Raw genomic sequence first — 20,299 nt, forward strand, 5'->3', positions numbered from 1 at the left:
AATGAACAAAATGCTACTTGAGAAAGGAGAGGCCGTTGAGGGGAGTGAGAATAGAGTGGAAAAGGAAAATATGTTCCAAGTGCACAATGTGTATATATGGAAATATCACAATCAAAGCCCTCGTATTACAAATAAATGATAACTCAAAAATAAAATTCTACTAAAGAGCACAACAGAAGCTAACCAGGTTATAAGGGAAAAGAAAACATGATATAGGAGCAATGCAAACCAGTGCAGCTCCTATGGAAAGCAACATGGAAGATCCTCAAAAACTAGACATGGAGCTGGTGAATGACTTAATATCACTGTTGGTCACATCTCTGAAGTAATAGAATTGAACACTCAGATGTTTAATGCAGCGTTATTTATTAAAAGACAAGTTATGAAGTCAGTTTAGATGACCTTTGACTTTTCAATGAGTGAGAAAAATAGAGAGATGTATTCATATATAAATATATATACACATATATACCTATAAAAGAAAGTGAATAGAGATCTATACATGTATATATTATTTTACAGAAATAAGACTGTCATATCATTTGCAAACAAACTGGGTAGAAATTGGAGATTAGTGCGTTAAAAACAGTAAGTCAGTTCCCAAAGGACATAGGTCACAAATTTCCTCCCACATGCAGAGGACACAGAGAGTATATCTGTTTATCTATCTATCTATCTATCTATCTATCTATCTATCTATCTATCTATCTATACAGTGTTATTATATATATAGTATTATATTGGTATACATAATACCATCTATAATGTGGATATATTTATAACTATATAGACCACTCTCTGTCTTTGCACATATATATATCACTGTTTTATCACTATGTATGTATATGTGTAGGCTTATATAATCAATATGCATAAGTGTATATATATATATATATATATATATATATACACACAGTGATGTAATTGTTGGACTGTTTGAGGGAAAGGAGATTAAAATGAGAGAATGATTTAGTATAAACAATACCAAAATGCATTACCAGTGTTTGAGGATGAAACATAGAACAGACTGAAAGCTTTCCACATACAGGTGTAAGGAGCGAATAGGATAAGAAAAATGTAATTACTAGAAGTTAATACAGGTTAATTTAATGAAAGTGCAGTACAGTGGATATGCAATTACATAGTGAAATAGTTTATATGCACTAATACAAATTCTTGAAATTATAGGTGCATTCCCTCATTACACGAGGTGAAAAGGGACAGAATGGATGAATGAAAAATTAAAAGATAATCATATCCAGCTGTGGAGACATTTAGTGAATTTTCTGGATTTCTGAGTAAACATGAAGAGAAGAGCACACAATGAAAATCTGCTAAGGGCTCCAGAATAGCAGGTAACAGGTTAGAAGCCAAATTTTCTTAATGTCTTATATTAGTCGTACCTTTTCTTAAAACCCTTAGTCACCAGCAATTACTTGGCTTTTGCCTTATGGAACTGAGTCAGATTATTTACTTCAATTTTGCATTGATTTTGTCTTAATTTGCGTGAATTGTCTCTAACAATTCTGATTGACAAATGGTTGCAATCCTAACCTTAAGTGACCTAGAATTACTAGTTAATTATTACTTTTTTTAACCTTAATCCCATTTAGGCCAGGAACTCTAAGCCACTGACATTATGACTCAGGAATCTAACCCTTTTCACAAAAACAATTTTTTTTTTACTTGTCTGTAAGAAAACAGAGAAAGCAGAAATTTTGCAAAAGTGATATTGAGAGCACATGCCTTGATCCTAGCCAGTCAGAAGACTGAGATCTGAGGATCATGGTTCAAAGCCAGGCCAGGCAGGAAAATCACTGAAATTCTAATCTCCAATTAAACACTCAAAAGCTGGAGGTAGAGCTTTGGCTTGAGTCTTAGAGTGCTAACCATGAGCAAACAAAGAAGAGAGAAAAACTTAGGGAAAAATGTTCAGGTCCAAGTTCAAGCCATTGAATGAAAGGTGGATTCTAAACTTCAAAAGATAGTCAATGAGTTTAATAAATAGTGCTTTGCCACATCGATTAATGATATATTTTCTGGTTCTATAAAGTAGGTAAAACAAATATCCACCTTTTGGGCCCAAACAAAGTCACCACTGCAGTGCCGGTTGGATGGAGGTAAACACTGAATAGAGCAGAATCTTTTCCATTGGAAGTGAAAAGTAAACAAAACAAAGGAACGGGTATACATTTCTCTTTCTCCTAGGGTCCATTCACAAAATCACTCTTTAGTAAAGTTAGTTTAAAAACCATTTCCAAATCACACTGGACCCAAGTGTGGAACCTGGCTGCCTTCCCACCTCCTCACTGTGGCATCTCTTCCTAAATGGAGAACTGACACTTTGAGAAAAGCCATGGCATTGACAGACTTATCACATGAACCCTGTGCTTTTGCATACTGGAGTCAATACTGAAAGGTCTCTGAATTGATAATCTATGAATTGATGCATAAAATACTGCACACAACAAAATGGACAATATTTTTGCCAGATGAACCATCACTAAAGTAAACAAAGTCATATATATATATTAATATATATTATATATATTAATATATATATATTAAATGGCATAAATACCTCAACTGATACTTCAGAAATGCAGCTAGAGGGATTATCAGAAACAACTTCTCAGCAATCAATAGGAAAATGTAAAACAACTAGATCTATTTCTGGACACATAACCTACTAAAATGGTTTGTAAGTATGTGGGAAACATGGACAGACCAATAACATATGGTAGAGATACCAAACAAAGAGAAGACTAGGACCAGCCAACTCCACTGCTGAATTGTGCCAAAGTTCTCAAGAATTAACCCTGTGTCTTCTCAAGCCATGACCATGCACCATGTGTTGGACTATTTCCCCTTTCATCTTGATTTCTTCATTTGGGTCTCCCCTCTTGTTTCCTCATCAGTCCAGAAAATGGTTTCTAAAGTATGTTTTTAAATCAGATATCTTCTTTATTAACCCTTTATCTTCCAGTGTGTAAATTACTTTGTTTCTGGTCTTTGCTCTATCTTGCTTTTATTCATTTGAGGTTTGCTTGGTGCATTCTTTTCTAGCTTCCTGATTGACGTTTGTAGTGTATTTTTTAAACTCCCTCTTCTTGTTCCTCCTTCATGTTAAGTTCCCTCTTCTGTCTGTGTTTGCTCCATTCCACTTCATCTGAATCAAGAAAATGTTAATTTCACTTTGGGTTCCTTAATTGTGACATCAATTGATCAAGAAATTATCTTTCATTTCTCTGTTATGGGTACTTTGAAATTTTTCTATGTTTTTAAATTTCTAATTTTATGTGGTTAAGAAAATATATCTTATTGCTGAATTTTTCATATCTGTTTTGTATCTATCAGTTAGCTTATCATACGGAACTTTTCTTATGCTAATGAAAGAAATGTTACATGCTGGAATTAATGTGTTAACATTTTCTAGTTCAGCATCATCTGTTGTACAATTTACTTCATGTTACTTTGTTGATGTTTTAGTCCATATGATCAGTCCTTTAAGGAAATTGGATGTTTAGTCTCCTAAGCTTTATTTTGTATCAGCATAGTGGTACTAGGTTAATAATGTTTTACTCATAGAATGCTAGGATGGGGAGAATTATCATCTTTCTTTTGTTTGTACTGATCCATTTATCATTCTAGAATTACCTCACGGATTTTTACCTACTGTCTATTTTGCCTTCATTGGTTTAAATACTCTTATTCTCTTCTGTTATGCATTTCTGTGTGCAACTTTTGTTATTCCTTCACTTTCAGTCCATGTGGGTCCTTATAGCTGACACAGTGTAATGTATTGTATATTCAGTCTGTAAGTTTTTCAGAGAGAAGGTTTACCTAATTTCATTCAAGGTGTTTTTTCTTCTCTTAGTTTTCTTCCTAGCGAATGAATAGTTTTTGTAAAGACCATATTATGATTCTTGTTTTTTGGTTTGTTTATTTATTTTATTCTTCTGTGTCTGTGTCTATATGATGGAAACTATCACCCTTCTCTTACTAGGTGAGACTCTTTAAGCATTATTTACAGGATTACTATAACAGTAATTAGTACACAAGTTTTTGGTAGTTTGAAAAATACTTTATTCACCTTAATGTTGTGTGTGTGTGTGAGTGTGTGTGTGTGTGTGTGTGTGTGTGTGTGTGTGTGTGTGTGTGTGTATACACATTGGTTCTGGGTTTGGCATAAGTTTTTCAGGAATTTGAATATATCAACCTGTATTATGTAATGTGAAGTTACTGCTGAGTATTATACTCAAAAGCATATACTTAATATATGCCTTGAAATGTTATGCGGTTGTTAAAATTCTCCTTGTTTGGTTTTTAGAAACATTTGGTGATCTTCTCTTTTTTATAACTATATTCTCATGTGCCTTGGCTAGCATAAATTTTGTTCAAACCTATTAAAGTTCCATTGAGCCTTTTAAATATCTATACTGCACTGAGTTTCTTCACAATTATTATTTTGAATAGTTTTTAGCCAGTCATTAATTTCATTAAGATTACTTTAAATTTTTTCCAAGAATGTACTGTGTTCTCTTTGAATGATCATAGAATCTTCTCTTTTTTTACATATATCTTGTGTCCATACATTGGCATTTCTGCATGTGGAAGATCAGTTGTGCAGCCATTATAAAGGATCATTTCCATAGTAAAATCCTTCATTGTTTTATCTTAGAGAATTGGCCACATCAGATGTATCAGCTTTGATTACAGTGTTGGTGTTGGGTGTTGGGTGTTGGTGCAGTGTCAACAGAAATCATCAGCTGTAGGCAATGGCGGTGAGCTCTGGATGTGTCAGTGGCTTCTTCTGTAGGTATAGGACATAACATTGCAGCTGAGGTATATTTCTCTTAGGCAGAGCTAGTCAGCAGCAGCTGTAGGTTGTAAAGCCCACTGAGTCTGTTGAGCACTTGTCTGTTTATGGGAGTGCCCTGGGAGTGGTAGCTCCTTATGGTGACAGAGTCTAGGATTCCAGTGTGGAAGCTGCCAGTTTTTATTTACAAAAAATAATAAAGCAATCAATAAGCAACCAAATCTCAGCAATGTAGTCAAGCACAGGCCAGCCAAAGGAGGAAACTCAAGAACTGGTCATTACTGTCTGATTCAAAAACCAAAGAAAGGAGATTCTTTTTAAAAAGAGGGATAATTCGGTTGAAGTAATATTTACAAAACAAATTATTCAAATATAGCTGGGCTTAAAAATGATTTTTTTTCTGTGAAGCAGCAGATCAGGATGGAGCGCCTTGAATATCTGTAGAATTTTTTGGAGCAATGCCTCACCCTGAAAACCAGGAAGACCACCTGACTGTGCCCAAGAGATAAAATAGTTGCTTCAAGCATCTAAACTGCATTATTGAGCTATCCAGATTCTTCCTGGGGCTGAAAATGAGTGAGAGGGGCCAATATTTGCTTCCTAGGACTTATGAAGTAAGCTGGGCATTGTGTCTCTTTCTGGGTCACATCAGGATATGTGAAGCCACTTGGCTGCTTCAAGAGAACTGTAACAGGCTCCCTCACTCAGGCTCAGAGGTTTGCTGTTGTGGGTGGCCTGAAGAGAGGGGCAGAGTCACCTGCCTACTTCAAAGGGCCAGTGTTTGATAACCAGCTCAGCACTGGATTCTTGGCAAGTTTCAAGTGGCAAGTGGAAGTTGTTTGGGCATTGAAGGCGATTTGCCTAGCCTGTGGGTAAAGTGGGCAGAGAAGCTGAGCAGATTTCTGGTTAGCAGTGTTAGGGTCAGCAGGATTTCAGTTGTTTTCTAGAGGTCTCTGAAGTTGGCATTGCTCAGGATGAGGATACCCAGGAAATGTGCAGAACCACTTGAGCTCTTAGGGCAGCTGCCTAGAAGCTTTTGTGGCCCCTTGAGGGGATTGTAAACGTGGCACTCTGCAACAAGAGCTTTGGGAGGTAGTGAGGGGCAAGGGCACAAGGAGGGGTGGATTTTTTCTCCATGGCAATGCATTTGTCTGCTAACTTAGTGTCCCAAATTAGGCTCATGGCTTATGAGGACAACAGGCTTCCTCAGCAGCAAATAGCAGGAGCAGGGTTCTGAGTGGCAATTGTTGGGGAATCTTATTTACCCTCCTCCACTAGTGGAAGGGTCTTTTGGCTCATGTTCACTTTTGCAACATGGGAAAGTGAAGAGTCTGTGTTCTTACTCCCTTATTTTATAAAGCCATAGTTCAAATCTGAGTTCTCCATTGTAGTGGCCTCTTCATGTCCTCCCTGTACACTGTCACTCTGCTTCAAACTCCAAGAAAATCACTGTGCTTTGTCTGGGCTTTATTCCTTTCTTGTGGAGTAAAGGACCTTTATTATCTTTCTTCTGTCTTGATGATAGGGAATTTCTTCCCAGGAAGCTATCTACTTGGGAGGCTGACATCAGGGCATCATTGTTCAAGAACAGATAAGATGGGAGAGTACATGAGATTCATATCTCCAATTAACCACTGAAAAACCAAATGATAGTAAAGACTATTGGAAGGTAAGAAGTAGAATAAATTGGTATAAGGGATTTACAGAGTTAGAAAACTATAAAAAGAAAGCTATAAAATAATTGAAAATTGCCTGGCAAGGTTTACAGTAACACATTTCATAGCACAATAAAATCACATAGTATGAACAAGAGGAATTATTGGTGCTTGAGTCTTCAGTTGAGCTATACTTAGCCAGAATAAATACTTAAAGAAAGTCTATTGTGTTGTATGATAAGAGTACACATCCTTCTTGTTATTAAAAGTAGTTACTATGGGATTTTTCTTTTTCTTCTTTTATTTACTAGTCCTAGGGATTGAATTCAGGGCCTTGGCATTGTCCCTGAACTTCTTTTGCTTAAAGCTAGTGTTCTACCACTAGAGCCACAGTGCCACTTCTGGTTTTTCCTGCTTATGTGGTGCTGAGGAATCGAACCCAGGGCTTCACACATGCTAGCAAGCACTCTACCACTAAGTCACATTCCTAGCCCTGGAATTTTTCTTGTTTTCACAAATTCTGGAGAGTGTCAACAGGCCACCTATCTAAAACTAGGCCACCCAGCTAACCTCTTTATGCAATTCTGTCTTGGAAAGGTGAAAGATATTTTTTTTTTAATTGTATTTTATTTTATTTGAGAACATACTATACAGAGGGGCTATAATTACATGGGCAGGATAATGCATACATTTCTTACCAAGCATTGCAGCCTCCTCCTTTGTTTACCCTTCACTTCCCTTCCCCGCCTCCCCCCTCCCCCCACCCAATTTTACCCCCCTCCCCCCACCCATTTATACCCCCCTCCCCCCCACACCGAAATTGTAAAGCTGGTTTTGACATGACATTTTGTACTTCTCATTGTTGCAACAAGTCCACCTGAATCCTTAAACGACTTGTTTGTCCCCATCTCCTCCACATGTTATACTGACATCAAATATAGTGAAAGCGGGGGTTACACTGTGGGGGAGGGACATACAAAGCAACAAAGAAATAATCTTATAAATGCATTAGAAACACATGCATGAAAGAAACAAAAACATTAAAATACATATTTAAGGGTTCATTTTCCTAACATCACATTATCTGGCCTTTTCCGCTTGACTCATACCTATACTAGATATTGCAAATAAGGGAAACCATGGGACCTATGCTTCTTTGGGCCTGGCTTACTTCACTTAATATAATTTTTTCCAAACCCTTCCATTTCCTAACAAATGGGGAAATGTCATTCTTTCTGATGGAGGCATAGAATTCCATTGTGTATATATACCACATTTTCTTGATCCATTCATCTACTGAGGGGCATCTGGGTTGGTTCCATATCTTAGCTATGGTAAATAATGCTGCAATAAACATAGTTGTGCTGGTAGCTTTAGTGTGGTCTTGTTTGTAAACATTTGGGTAAATGCCCAAAAGTGGGATTGCTGGATCATAGGGGAGCTCTATGTGAAGTCTTTTGAGGAACCTCCATACTGCTTTCCAAAGTGGTTGAACAAGTTTACGTTCCCACCAACAATGAAGTAAGGTTCCTTTCTGTCCACATCCCCTCCAGCATCTGTTGTTATTAGAGTTCTTGATTTTTGCTGTTCTAACTGGAGTGAGGTGATATCTCAATGTTGTTTTGATTTGCATTTCTTTTATGGCTAGGGATGTTGAGCATTTCTTCATGTGTCTATTGGCCATCCTTCTTTCTTCTTCAGAGAAGCTTCTCTTTAAGTCTTTCGCCCACTTATTTATTGGGCAGTTGTTTCTTTGAGGATTTGTTGTTGGGTGGTTTAATTTTTTGAGTTCCAAGTATATTTTAGATATGAGACCCTTGTCCGTTGTATGGCTAGTAAAGATCTTCTCCCAATCGGTGGGCTTTCTATTGATCTTGCCAGCTATGTCATTTGCCCTGCAGAAGCTCTGCAATCTTATGCAATCCCATTTGTCCAACCTTTCTTTGATTTGTTGTGCTTCCGGGTCTCTATTCAGAAAATTTCGACCTGAGCCAAGGAGACCTAGGGTTTCTCCTATTCCATCCTGTAATGTTTTCAGAGTGTCTGCTTTGAGTTCAAGGTCTTTGATCCATTTGGAGTTGATTCTGGTGCAGGGTGATATATAAGGATCTAGCTTTAGTTTTCTACATGTAGTTAACCAATTTTGCCAGCACCATTTACTGAAGAGGCTGTCTTTCTTCCATTCTATTGTTTTAGCTTCCTTATCGAAGATTAGATGGCTATAGGTCTGTAGGTTCATTTCTGGGTTTTCAATTCTATTCCATTGGTCCTGAGGTCTGTTCTTATGCCAATACCAAGCTGTTTTGATTACTGTGGCTTTATAGTAGAGTTTGAAATTTGGTATTGATATTCCTCCAGCAGTGTTCTTTCCGTTGAGGAGCGTTTTTGCTATTCGGGGTCTTTTATTGTTCCATATGAATTTTTGGATTGCCTCCTCTATTTCCTTGAAGAATGAGGGTGGAATTTTGATAGGTATCGCGTTGAATTTGTAGATAGCCTTGGGAAGTATTGCCATTTTCACGATGTTAATCTTGCCAATCCAGGAGCATGGGAGGTTTTGCCATTTTTTAAGTTCTGTGTTGATTTCCTTCTTCAAGATTTTAAAGTTTTCATCATAGAGGTCCTTCACTTCTTTGGTTAAGTTAATTCCTAGGTATTTTATTTTTTGTGGGGCTATTACAAATGGAGTTGCTTTCCTAATTTCAGCCACACTTTTCTCATTGTTGGCATATAGAAAAGCCATTGATTTTTGGGGGTTAATTTTATAACCTGCTACTTTGCCAAAGTTTTGAATCAGCTTGAGTAATTTGGGAGTGGAGTCTATGGGATTCTTTAAATACAAGATCATGTCATCTGCAAAGAGGGAAAGTTTTATTTCTTCTTTCCCTATTTGGATCCCCTTTATGTCTGCATCTTGCCTTATTGCTGTAGCTAGGCATTCTAATACTAGGTTGAATAGAAGTGGAGAGAGTGGGCATCCTTGTCTTGTTCCTGAGTTAAGAGGAAATGGCTTTAGTTTTTCACCATTGAGTATAATGCTGGCTGTAGGTTTGTCATATACAGCCTTTATTGTATTGAGGAATGTTCCATGGATTCCTAATTTTTCCAGAACCTTCATCATAAAGGGGTGTTGGATCTTGTCAAATGCTTTTTCTGCATCTATTGAGATAACCATGTGGTTCTTATTCTTGCTCCTGTTGATGTGATGAATAATATTAATTGATTTGCGTATATTGAACCAGCTTTGCATCCCTGAAATGAATCCTGTTTGATCATGGTGTATGATTTTTTGGATGAATTGTTGAAGTCGATTGGCCAAAATTTTGTTGAGAAGTTTTGCATCAATGTTCATCAAAGAAATGGGTCTATAGTTCTCTTTCTTTGATGAGTCCCTGCCTGGTTTTGGGATGAGGGTTATGATGGCTTCATAGAATGTGTTCGGTAGTGAGCTTTCTCTTTCAATTTCATTGAAGAGTTGGAGGAGTATTGGTGTGAGCTCTACTTTGAAGGCCTTGTAAAATTCCGCTGTAAAGTCATCTGGTCCTGGACTTTTCTTAGCTGGGAGGTCTCTTATTGCTGTTTCTATTTCAATGCTTGATATGGGCCTGTTAAGCTGGTTTAACTCATCTTGGTTTAGTTTTGGCATGTCAATATTTGCTAGGAAAAGGTCCATTTCTGTCAAGTTCTCAAACTTATTAGCATAAAGTTTTGAGAAGTATTCCCTTATAATGTTCTGAATCTTGGTTGTTTCCGTGGTGATGTTTCCATTCTTATCTCTGAGTTTATTAATTTGGGTGTGCTCTCTCCTTTTTCTGATAAGGTTGGTAAGGGTCTGTCAATTTTGTTAAGTTTTTCGAAGAACCAACTCTTTGTTTTGTTGATTCTTTCTATAGTTTTTTTGGATTCTAATTCACTTAATTCTGATTTAATTTTGATTATTTCTTTCCGTCTACTGGATTGGGGTTTATCTTGCTGCTCTTTTTCTAGGAGGTTTAGATGTGTCATTAAATTGTTAGTTTCCGATCTCTCCAATTTGTTGATGTAGGAGCTCAGAGCTATAAACTTGCCTCTGAGTACTGCCTTTGCTGTGTCCCAGAGGAGCTGGTAATTTGTGTGTTCATTTTTGTTGAATAGCATGAACATTTGAATTTCCTTTCTAATCTCTTCCATGACCCACTCATGATTCAGCAGTGTGTTGTTCAGCCTCCATGTGATACCGGACTTTCTTTGGTGGCTTTTGGTGTTGAGTTCTAATTTTATTCCCTTGTGGTCAGAGAGAATGCAAGGTATAACTTCAATGTTTCTGAATTTACAAAAGTTTGCTTTGTGGCCTAAAATGTGGTCTATTTTAGAAAACGTTCTATGTGCTGCTGAGAAGAACGTGTATTCTGCTGCTGCTGGGTGAAATGTTCAGTAAACGTCTGTTAAGTCTAGTTGATCTATGCAGCTGTTTAGATCTGCGGTTTCTCTGTTGAGTTTTTGCCGAGTTGATCTATCTAGTGGGGAGAGTGGTGTGTTAAAATCCCCAACGATTAATGTCTTTGGATCTATCTGGGATTTGAGGGAAAGTAGTGTTTCTTTGATAAATTTGGGTGCTCCATTGTTTGGTGAATAGATATTTAGAATTGTAATATCCTCCTGAAGGAGAGATCCTTTAATTAGTATGTAGCGACCTTCTTTATCTCTTCTCACGAATTTTAATTTGAAGTCTATTTTATCTGATATTAGGATTGCAACTCCCGCCTGTTTATGAGAGCCGTTTGCTTGGTAGATTTTGTTCCAGCCTTTAACATTGAAAATATGTTTGTTTTTACGGGCAAGATGTGACTCCTGCAGGCAGCAGATAGAAGGGTCTTGTTTTTTAATCCAACTAGACAGTCTATGTCGCTTAATTGGAGAGTTCAGTCCGTTAACGTTAAGAGATAGGACTGAGAGGTATTTGGGAGTTCCTGCCATGTTATCCACCTTCTTGGGGGCTGTGAAAACTGGGTTCTTCCTAAGGTTCTTGGATTCTCAGTTTGGGTGCAGTTTCTTGGCCTTTGTTGCGTTCTTGTTGGTTTTCTATGTGTAGGACATCTTTAAGAATCTTTTGCAGGGCTGGTTTGGTGGAGATGTATTGTTTCAATTTTTCTTTGCTATGGAAGGTTTTTATTTGGCCTTCAGTTATGAAGGAGAGTTTAGCTGGGTACAGTATTCTTGGTTGATAGTTGTTTGTTTTTAGGGCATGGCATACGTCATTCCAGGCTCTTCTTGCTTTGATTGTCTCTGCTGAGAAATCTGAGGTAATTCTAATTGGTTTCCCTTTATAGGTGATTAACCTTTTCTCCTTGACAGCTTTAAGGATCTTTTCCTTGGTCTGGGTTGATCCTGTGTGGATTATAATGTGACAGTGGGATGTCCTATTCTGGTCTGGTCTATTTGGGGTTCTAAAAGCTTCTTGTATCTGAATAGGCCTATCTTTTTGTATGTTTGGGAAGTTCTCTGCTAGGATCCTGTTCAACAAATTTCCTAGACCATTAATTTCTGTTTCTAGGTGCTCCTCTACACCCATTATCCTTAGATTGGGCCTTCTGATGGTGTCTTCCAGGTGTTGGATAGACCTATCATATTTCTTGGACTTGTCTTGGATGGTTGTATGTTCTTTCTCTATAATATCTAGGCTGTCTTCAATCCCTGAGATTCGATCTTCTGCATGGTCTAACCTGCTGTCAAGACTCTCTACTTTGTTTTTTATCTCTTTTCCTTCTAATTGGTCAGCTTTGATGGCTTCAAGTTCTTTGTTGAAGCTCTGTTTTAGGTCTTGTACGAATTTCTTTACTTCCTTAATTTGGTGTTCAGTGTTTGTTCTCAAATCACTTAGTTGATTGGTTATGGTTTCTTTGGACTCCCATTCCTTCTGTTGGGTTCCATTCAGCATTCCCTTTGTGGTCTCCCTGACTTCCTTCAGCTCTTTGTTAATGGATTCCATGAATGTCTTTAGTGATCTTTGTGTATTCTCTACCTGGTCTCTTAATTCGTGAATTACTCTTTGATTAGTTTCCTCCTTTCTGTGGGATTCCTGCAGTTCTCTGAGTGTTCTCTGCCTGCTCACGCCATTCCTCCCTTTCTCTTTGAGTATTCTCAAGTTGTTCACGCAAATCCTGTATCAGTTTTTGAGAAGCTTCCTCACGCTTATGATATTCCTGTATAAACTTCTGGGATGCCTCCTCTCTCTCCCTATCACGCTCATACAGAGTCCTTTGTACATTGTCAAACTTCTCATTTATCATGTTTGCTATTAGTGTTTGTAGAGCTATTTGGGAACTCTCCTCTGGATTATTCTTTATCTGTTCTAATCCCTGATTATCAAGGTTGGGAATTGAGATACCCGAATTTGCCATTTTTCTTGTGTTTTTCCGGCTTACTCGGCCCATTTGAGATAAAGATTGCACCAGTTTTGTGCTAGAACACTATCTTATGGCAACCATCAACCAAAGTTTGCATTTGTACAGTCAATAGTCTACAGATACAATCTAGTTCAACAGATACATCTATTCAACATCAAACGACTATATGTTAAAGGACTTCGAACCGCAGAAAAGAATTTGGAAAACCAGAAATTATTAGGATTAGGGAGAGATGTGGGTAAAAAATAGGAATAGATTGGTGTGGGGAGGCACAGGGAGAGTTAACTATGTCCTAATCACAGTGCAGGAAATGGGTTGGGTAGGATGCAAGTAGAGAGAGAGAAAAAAAGAAGAGACGGAGAGGGGAATAAAGAGAGACCAGAAAAAGAATAGAAACATAAAAATTAATGTTATTATAGAGGTTAAAAGACCGTCTATTTAGAGAGGAATGTGAATATGTTCAGAGAAGGGGAGGGACATAGAGGAGATGTGAAAAGCTTTAAGGGAGAAGAAAAGATCAGAAGTTCAGTAGAGCTAGATAAAAAACAAAAAGATAATTAAGAAAGAAAGAAAAAGAGAAAGAAGACAAGAAAAGAAAGGAAAACTCTCATTCACGTAATTCTGAAATAAAAATTATAAGATGAGAAAAAAAAAGTTACTGGAAAACAATTATTTTTTCAGAAGAGGCAAAAATTAAAGATTAATAAAAGTTTTAGAAGGGAAAAAATTTATATACATATATATATATATATATATATATATATATATGGTAACAAAAAACAAAAAACAAGCAAAAAAAAAGAAAAGAAGAAGAGGAAGAAAAAAAAAGAAAGAAAAAAAAGAAAAAAAAAGTCTTTTGATTTTTTTTTTTTGGGGGGGGAGGAGTGGGAAGAATCCTGTATCTCCCTTTTGTCTGCAACCAGTCTCTTGTTGGAGTCTCTGGTCAGCTTGAGGTCCTGTGGCTTGATTGGTTTCTTAAGTCGGTTGGTTGGAAGAGGCAGAAAAATGCTCTGCTTTACCCAAGATTTTGAGATCCCCCTCCCAGGTTAGTTTTCTGGGAGGGTGGTCTGCTTTGAGAGTCACAAAAGAGGGGGATGTGGTGATGAGGCTAGGTTCTGGGTAGAGTTGAGGCCTTTCAACAAACAATAGCTTTTCCCTGGGGCTATTTTGTGATAAAGCTCACAGAGCCCAGCCTGGAGCCATTCTCAGGGTTTCTGTTTTTCAATTGATTGTGGTGGCTGCTAGAGGGAGGGGCAGCCTCTGGCTCTGGTTACCCAGTGAGGCTAGGCACTCCCATGGCTGGTGCCTGAGCTGGGTGACTTTTCCCTGGATGGAGCTGAGTCTGGCAGGTCACTTCGCCGTTAAGTTCTTGTGACCTGCTAAATGACTCATTTTATTCCAAGGCCTGAGCTGGAGCTAGCAGCAACTCCGAGCTTTGTCGGTATCCAAGATGGAGATCACCGGTGCTGGGGGGGGAGGGGTGGCCTTCCTTCCTCTGCTCCCTGAGGAGTGAGGATGTCGGGCTTGTACTCACGCCGAGTCTTGGATCCTGGGTCGTCTCTGGTGCCGAGTCTTGGATCCTGGGTCGTCTCTGGTCTGCAAGCTGCAGGGTGAAGATGTCCACTCTTTGTTGGTTCTTGCTGGTGTTGAGTAGAATCCGCTCGCCCGCTGCATCTGGCTCCTTCGTCCCGGACTCTCTGTGTGAGCGCTCAGGTATGGCCCCCGGCTGTGGTCTCTGCTGCTTGCGACCCTGCCGCCGCCGCCGCCTTGGTGGCTGCCGGCGACTACTCAGGTGCTTCTTTTTGCCTTGGCTTCCCCTCTCTTGTCTAACTCTCTGTCCTCTCATGGCACACTTGGTGTGATTCTCTGGCTTAGGACTGTTCACTGGAACTCTAAAGCTGCTTTCTATGCGAGCGCTTGTTCAGATTCCAGCTTCTCCTCCGCCATCTTCCCAGAACTCCCCTGAAAGATATTTTTGTACATTCTCAAGTGATCATCATTCCTTCACTGAATATTCATTTGGATAGTCATCTCTTGGATAGCCAAACAAACTTTTAAAGAGAAAGAGGAAATCACTTTCCTACATTTAATTAACCATGATAGCTAGGGCTCTGAAAGTCAGTCTCATTAGTTCATTAGAGTGTAAAGCTATCTTTCCATCTTTTGCAGTAAGATTGACAATTTCATACTTTACTAGGCCAACTCACTTATATTGTTTCTTTAATACCTAAATACTGAGTATATGAAAACAAGAAAAGTACTTATAAATTAAATAAAATCAGTTATTTCATGCAACAAATCTTAAACCTTATATTTGAAAGAGCATTTGAAATGGCAAATGGTCCAGGCAACAGTGGCTCATGTTTATATGCTACCTTCTAAGGAGCTAAGATCTGAGGACTGCAAAGCCAGCCCAGACAGAATGTCCAGATACTCTTACCTCAATTTGTAACCACAAAAATGCTGTGAGTGGGGGCTAGGAAGGTGGCTCAGTGGTAGAGCGCTTGCCTTACATGCATGAGACCCTTGGTTCGATTCCTCAGCACCACATAAGCAAAAAGAAAAAAACTGGAAGTGGTGCATTGGCTCAAGTGGTAGAGCACTAGCCTTGAGCTGAAAAGCTGAGGGACAGCACCCAGGCCCAGAGTTCAGGCCCCATGACCGGACCCAAAAAAAAATATATGCTCTAAGTGGAGTTGTGGCTCAAGTGGGGCTCAAACCCCAGGACTGATGAAACAGATAGATAGACAGACATACAGAAACACAGACAGAGAGCAAATAAGAAGAAAACAACAGACAGATCCAGAATCATGGATTCAGAATACACTCTACAAATAGAAGAAGAGAGAAATAAGTGAAGAACATTTCTTTGGCCCAATAGGAAATACTGCAGTTTAAATTGATTGGTGAGAAATATAGAAAAATATCAAAAACAGAAAAATGATTTCACAGTAATATCCTTTATTAAAATTAGGGACCATGATTATTAAAAATAAAAATCATAATAATTCCAAAAGGAAATAAGAATGAATTGTTTGATTGAACTGAATTTAAAAATCAAACAAATATATACAATAAAAATATGTTGGAATGATTTATTGTAATATATTCTTAAAGAAGAAAAACCTGATATCTACACATTATTTAGTGACAAAATGAGCTTCTCTACATTCACTTCCAAAGCAAATTCAAATCTTCTAATGATTTCATAACTACTTTCTGCAAGTCCATTAGTAATATTCTCAAAATATATATTCTTGGGAATTCATAGATAATATAGCCCAATGTATGACTTTGCTTTTTTTGAGATTATTTAATTATCAATTTCAAATAGTATTACGAAGGAATTGCCATTTAACAAAGCAGATTATGTATACATTGTGCCTAGATCAATGTCACACCTTTCCAAATACTCATCCCTCGCTCCCTTACATACCCCTTCAGTCACTCTTCCTAATGTTGTATACATGGATTCTTTTTTTTTTTTTTCTTTTTTTTTTTATTGTGAAAATACTGTACAGAGGAGTTACAATTACATGGGCAAGATAGTGAGTACATTACTTATCTAGCATTGTAGCCTCCTCCTTTGTATACCCTACCCATCCCTTACCATCCTCCCTCCCCCCCCCACCCATACAATGGAATCTTGACTTCATTTCTCCCCCTCTTGAATACCTGTGTCTAGTATTTTATTTTGATGATCTTTAATTTTGTCTTTCTAAAGAATTATACTATTTGAGTTCTCCTTTGAATCTACCATATTCCAGTTAACACATTTATTTACACTTGCATGCCACCCAACATATTTCCTTATAAGCTAAAGCTAGCTTTGACTATATGGGAAAAGAAGCATCATTGGATTCTGTGGGTCTGACTTATGCCACTTAGCATATTTTTCCAGGTTTTTCCATTCAAAGAAAGTTTGCAATAGTTACTACAGTTAGAATAGTCAGAAGTGATATACAGAAGACACCTACCTTGAAGAGGAGAACTGGATACTGAATAGGATCAAGAAGCACAATAGAGGGGTGATTCAGACCCCTCTGGCTAAGTTGGGGGTATACTTTGATTAGAGAAGTTCTCTCTCCACCAACCAATTATCACAGGAGTTAAAGCAGGTTTTGGGTCTATGGAATATGGGAAATACAAAACTGTCTCTCCCTTCTATATGGCATGGAGAGGGAATCTAAAACCTTCACTGTTCAGGGACCAAAAATCTCTGGTGCCTTCTGACGTATGACAGGTACACAGAAGGGACTAGCTAGGCATTATAATGCAGCCACCAGCTGTGACAGTGCACCATCCAGATATTATCTGGCATGATACTGGACAGGAGACTAACAGCCAGTCTTCTGAGTTTTCCATTTGGCTGGTTGCCACAAATGACAAATGTGTACAGGTAGTTGGGCTATCTAATGAGGCCTTGCTTTGTGTGTAATCTCATGGAAACTAAAGAGCTGAGTCATTGGACACCCTCCATTGTGGAGACAAGTCATGGGGCTGGACGTTTAGGCTATAGGGACAGTAGAATGTTATCACAGTGATACACATGATGTGCATGCACCTCAGCTAGTACAGCTAATGATGGTGTGGACATGGTAGCTAGAGAGGACTGAAGAAGCCATGGACTGCATTATGAATAATTACATGCTTGATTAAAGACCAGGTAACATACTATAAAAACAAGGGTTTGCTAATTACTTGAGAAGCTTTCCAAGAGGCCTACCAGAAATGTACTGTATGTATGCTCATATGACCATTTTTAAACACAAAAGCCCAAGACAATTAGGTCAAGAGGGTATTTCATCCCACTGACATATTGTCAGGTAGATGATATTGCCCTGGGAGCAAGCTAGGCTATCAATATGCCTATCAGTAAGCCAGGAAGTGCTAATAATAGAACATGGCCAGGGGGACACACTTCACTGGGTGGAAAAATGGAAGGCTTTACTAAGCAATTATAGATTCAATGCAAATTACATGTGCCCTATCACCCCCAAGCCACAGAAATGATGCAGCAGTATAATGGGTTGTTGCCACAGGAACTGTGGGATGCTGGATGCCCTCAAAAAATGTAGGGGTAGACAAAAAGACTGTGGCAAATGATTTCTACACTAAGTGAAAGAGAAAAAAAGGGAAAAATAACTCCTATGTAAAATGAAAATAACTAACCCCAAAGACTGCATGGACACAATCACATAGATCAAAGGGAATTTACTGCCAGCAGAGCTGACAAGGACAAATATCTCACAGGAGGGGGAGAAATGGTGCCCATCTGTTTCCCAGGGGACCCATTTACAGTCAAGAGAGTAGAAGTGGGTGGTACTCTGCCTGGGCAGTGGGTCATTGCAGAGAGACAGCAAATAGGCTGAGGAAAGATTAGGTCTGGGGAGAAGGAGGAGTCCTGCTGATGTAGTAGTGGCTAGTGATATATGAGAGCCTTGGATGGACACTGCCAAGCCCCAAATGGAAGAGGATATACTAACATTGCCACCTTTGTTGCTCAATAGGTAAAGGTACCAAATCTCGGGAGTATAGGCAGAAGTCATCTCTTCTAAAGCTCCTTCCTGCTGAGAGGGGAACAGTAGTGAGGAGGGCACCAGGTACCATCCAAGAGGTATTTGCTTGGAAATTTGATTGATAAAGGTCCTCATTTTTATCATGAGAATAGTTTTAGATATCTCAAATGCACGGCACAATTAGAAAAGGCAAAAACTGCTGCCAGTGGACCCAAGAGAGGCATAAACCAGGGCATAATTGATCCCCAAAAGAGGATGTCAAAGACCTGAGATTCCCAGATGTTTCTTGGATATGGTATCCCAGGCTCACCAATGTCTGATCAGACAAGTGCCAGTCTGGTATGGGCTGCCAATCCTAGAGCCACAATCAAGGAGAAAACACTACTAGATTTGACAAAGGCCATGGCTGTTATGCAGATGCTAGTTATCCAGAGTAGGGTCCTCTGATTCCACAGTAACTGGAGGAAGACTGGGTCTAATATTTCTTTTGCATAGGGACAGGAGTTCAGTTGGCTCAGAGGTTTATAAAGGTTGATTAGGCAGCTGATGTTTGACATGGTGGAGATGAATCTAGTGTGGAAGACTCTGAACCTGCACAGCCGTGGGAGTAGAGAGAGTCTCTGGTAAGGTCCTTCCCACTTAGTAGAAAATGTGGTAGAACTCAATGCCTGTGCCACATAACTTTTAGAAATGTACAGCAGGTCTTCAGAATTTAGGGAGGGCACAGAAGATGACAAAGGAGGCATAGGGCTCTATGGGTGCTTAAGGAGAGAAGATAGCACTGGAGGAGTTAAAGGAGAATCTGAGGCCTGAAATACTGAAGGTGAAGGTGGGCAGCCATACCAAACTTCAAAAGGACTTAGCATTAAAGGCTTTTTAGGTAGAAATCACAGATGAAAAACAGCTTGATTAAAATCTGTTTGAGGGAGGGGTTGGCATATTCTGTCTTCCCCTACCCCAAGGACTGGGGGTGATAGGGAATGGGAGAGTGTCAGGAAATGTCTAGGAACTTGGCTCACAGTTAAGTAATAGAGGAATTGAATTCGGGGCCATTATCTGGATGGAAGCTAGCAGGCCAAACTACGAATGATTTTCTTTCGAAGAAGCTGGGACACAGAGGAAGCGCTCTTGGTGGTGGTGTGAAATATCTATCCATCCTGTAAAGGTGTCTGTAAGAACCAGCAGGTACTTATGAACAGTTGGCATAGAGGTAAAATAAATTTTCCAATCCTCCTTGTTACTTCATGTTTGATGGGTTATAAAGGGAGGTGGCCACATATTGGTACTGGGGTTGGCCTTTTAGCATCTTTTACAGGTGTGTGAAAGCTGTGTGAGGACCTGGGTTTCAGCCTAGGTTAAGGGAAAGCTTTGTTTAAGGAACTTTCTTAAGGGTCCTGTATGGGGGTGGAAAGGGTGGTACAGGTATTTAAGAAAATCCTTCCTGGCTGGAGGGGTAAGTTCCTTTGTTACAGGCAGTGTTAATGCCCATTGTTTTGGGGACATTCCAGCCCCTTTGGCAATCTCACCAGCAAGGTTCTTTCCCTTAGTTCTAATGGAGTCATTTGACTGGTGGGCCTTGCAGTGAACTATCGATGAGGAGAGAAAAGAGGCTTGCAAAAGCTTGGTAATAGAGGGACTGTTTATAACTGAGATCCTGTTGGTTGTCAGAGGCCTTGCTTGTTCCACAAATGGCTTGATGAGAAAGGTCAGTATGAAAAGAATATTTAGAGTTTATCTATATCATCAAGGAATGGCCCCAGCCTGGTGAAAAGCTGGTGTTAGGGCCTCTAGCTCAGCCTGTTGATTAGTAGAGTTTTCATTTTGTAAACATTACTGTGGAGTAGCTGTACAAAGCACTTGCCATTCATTGTGATCATTTCTTAAATGAGGCTCAGAGACATGCAAACTAATGTAACCTAA

The sequence above is a fragment of the Dipodomys merriami genome, unplaced genomic scaffold (assembly GCF_024711535.1).
Source record: "Dipodomys merriami isolate MVZ:Mamm:240054 unplaced genomic scaffold, mDipMer1.0.p SCAF_9, whole genome shotgun sequence".
Taxonomy (NCBI): domain Eukaryota; kingdom Metazoa; phylum Chordata; class Mammalia; order Rodentia; family Heteromyidae; genus Dipodomys; species Dipodomys merriami.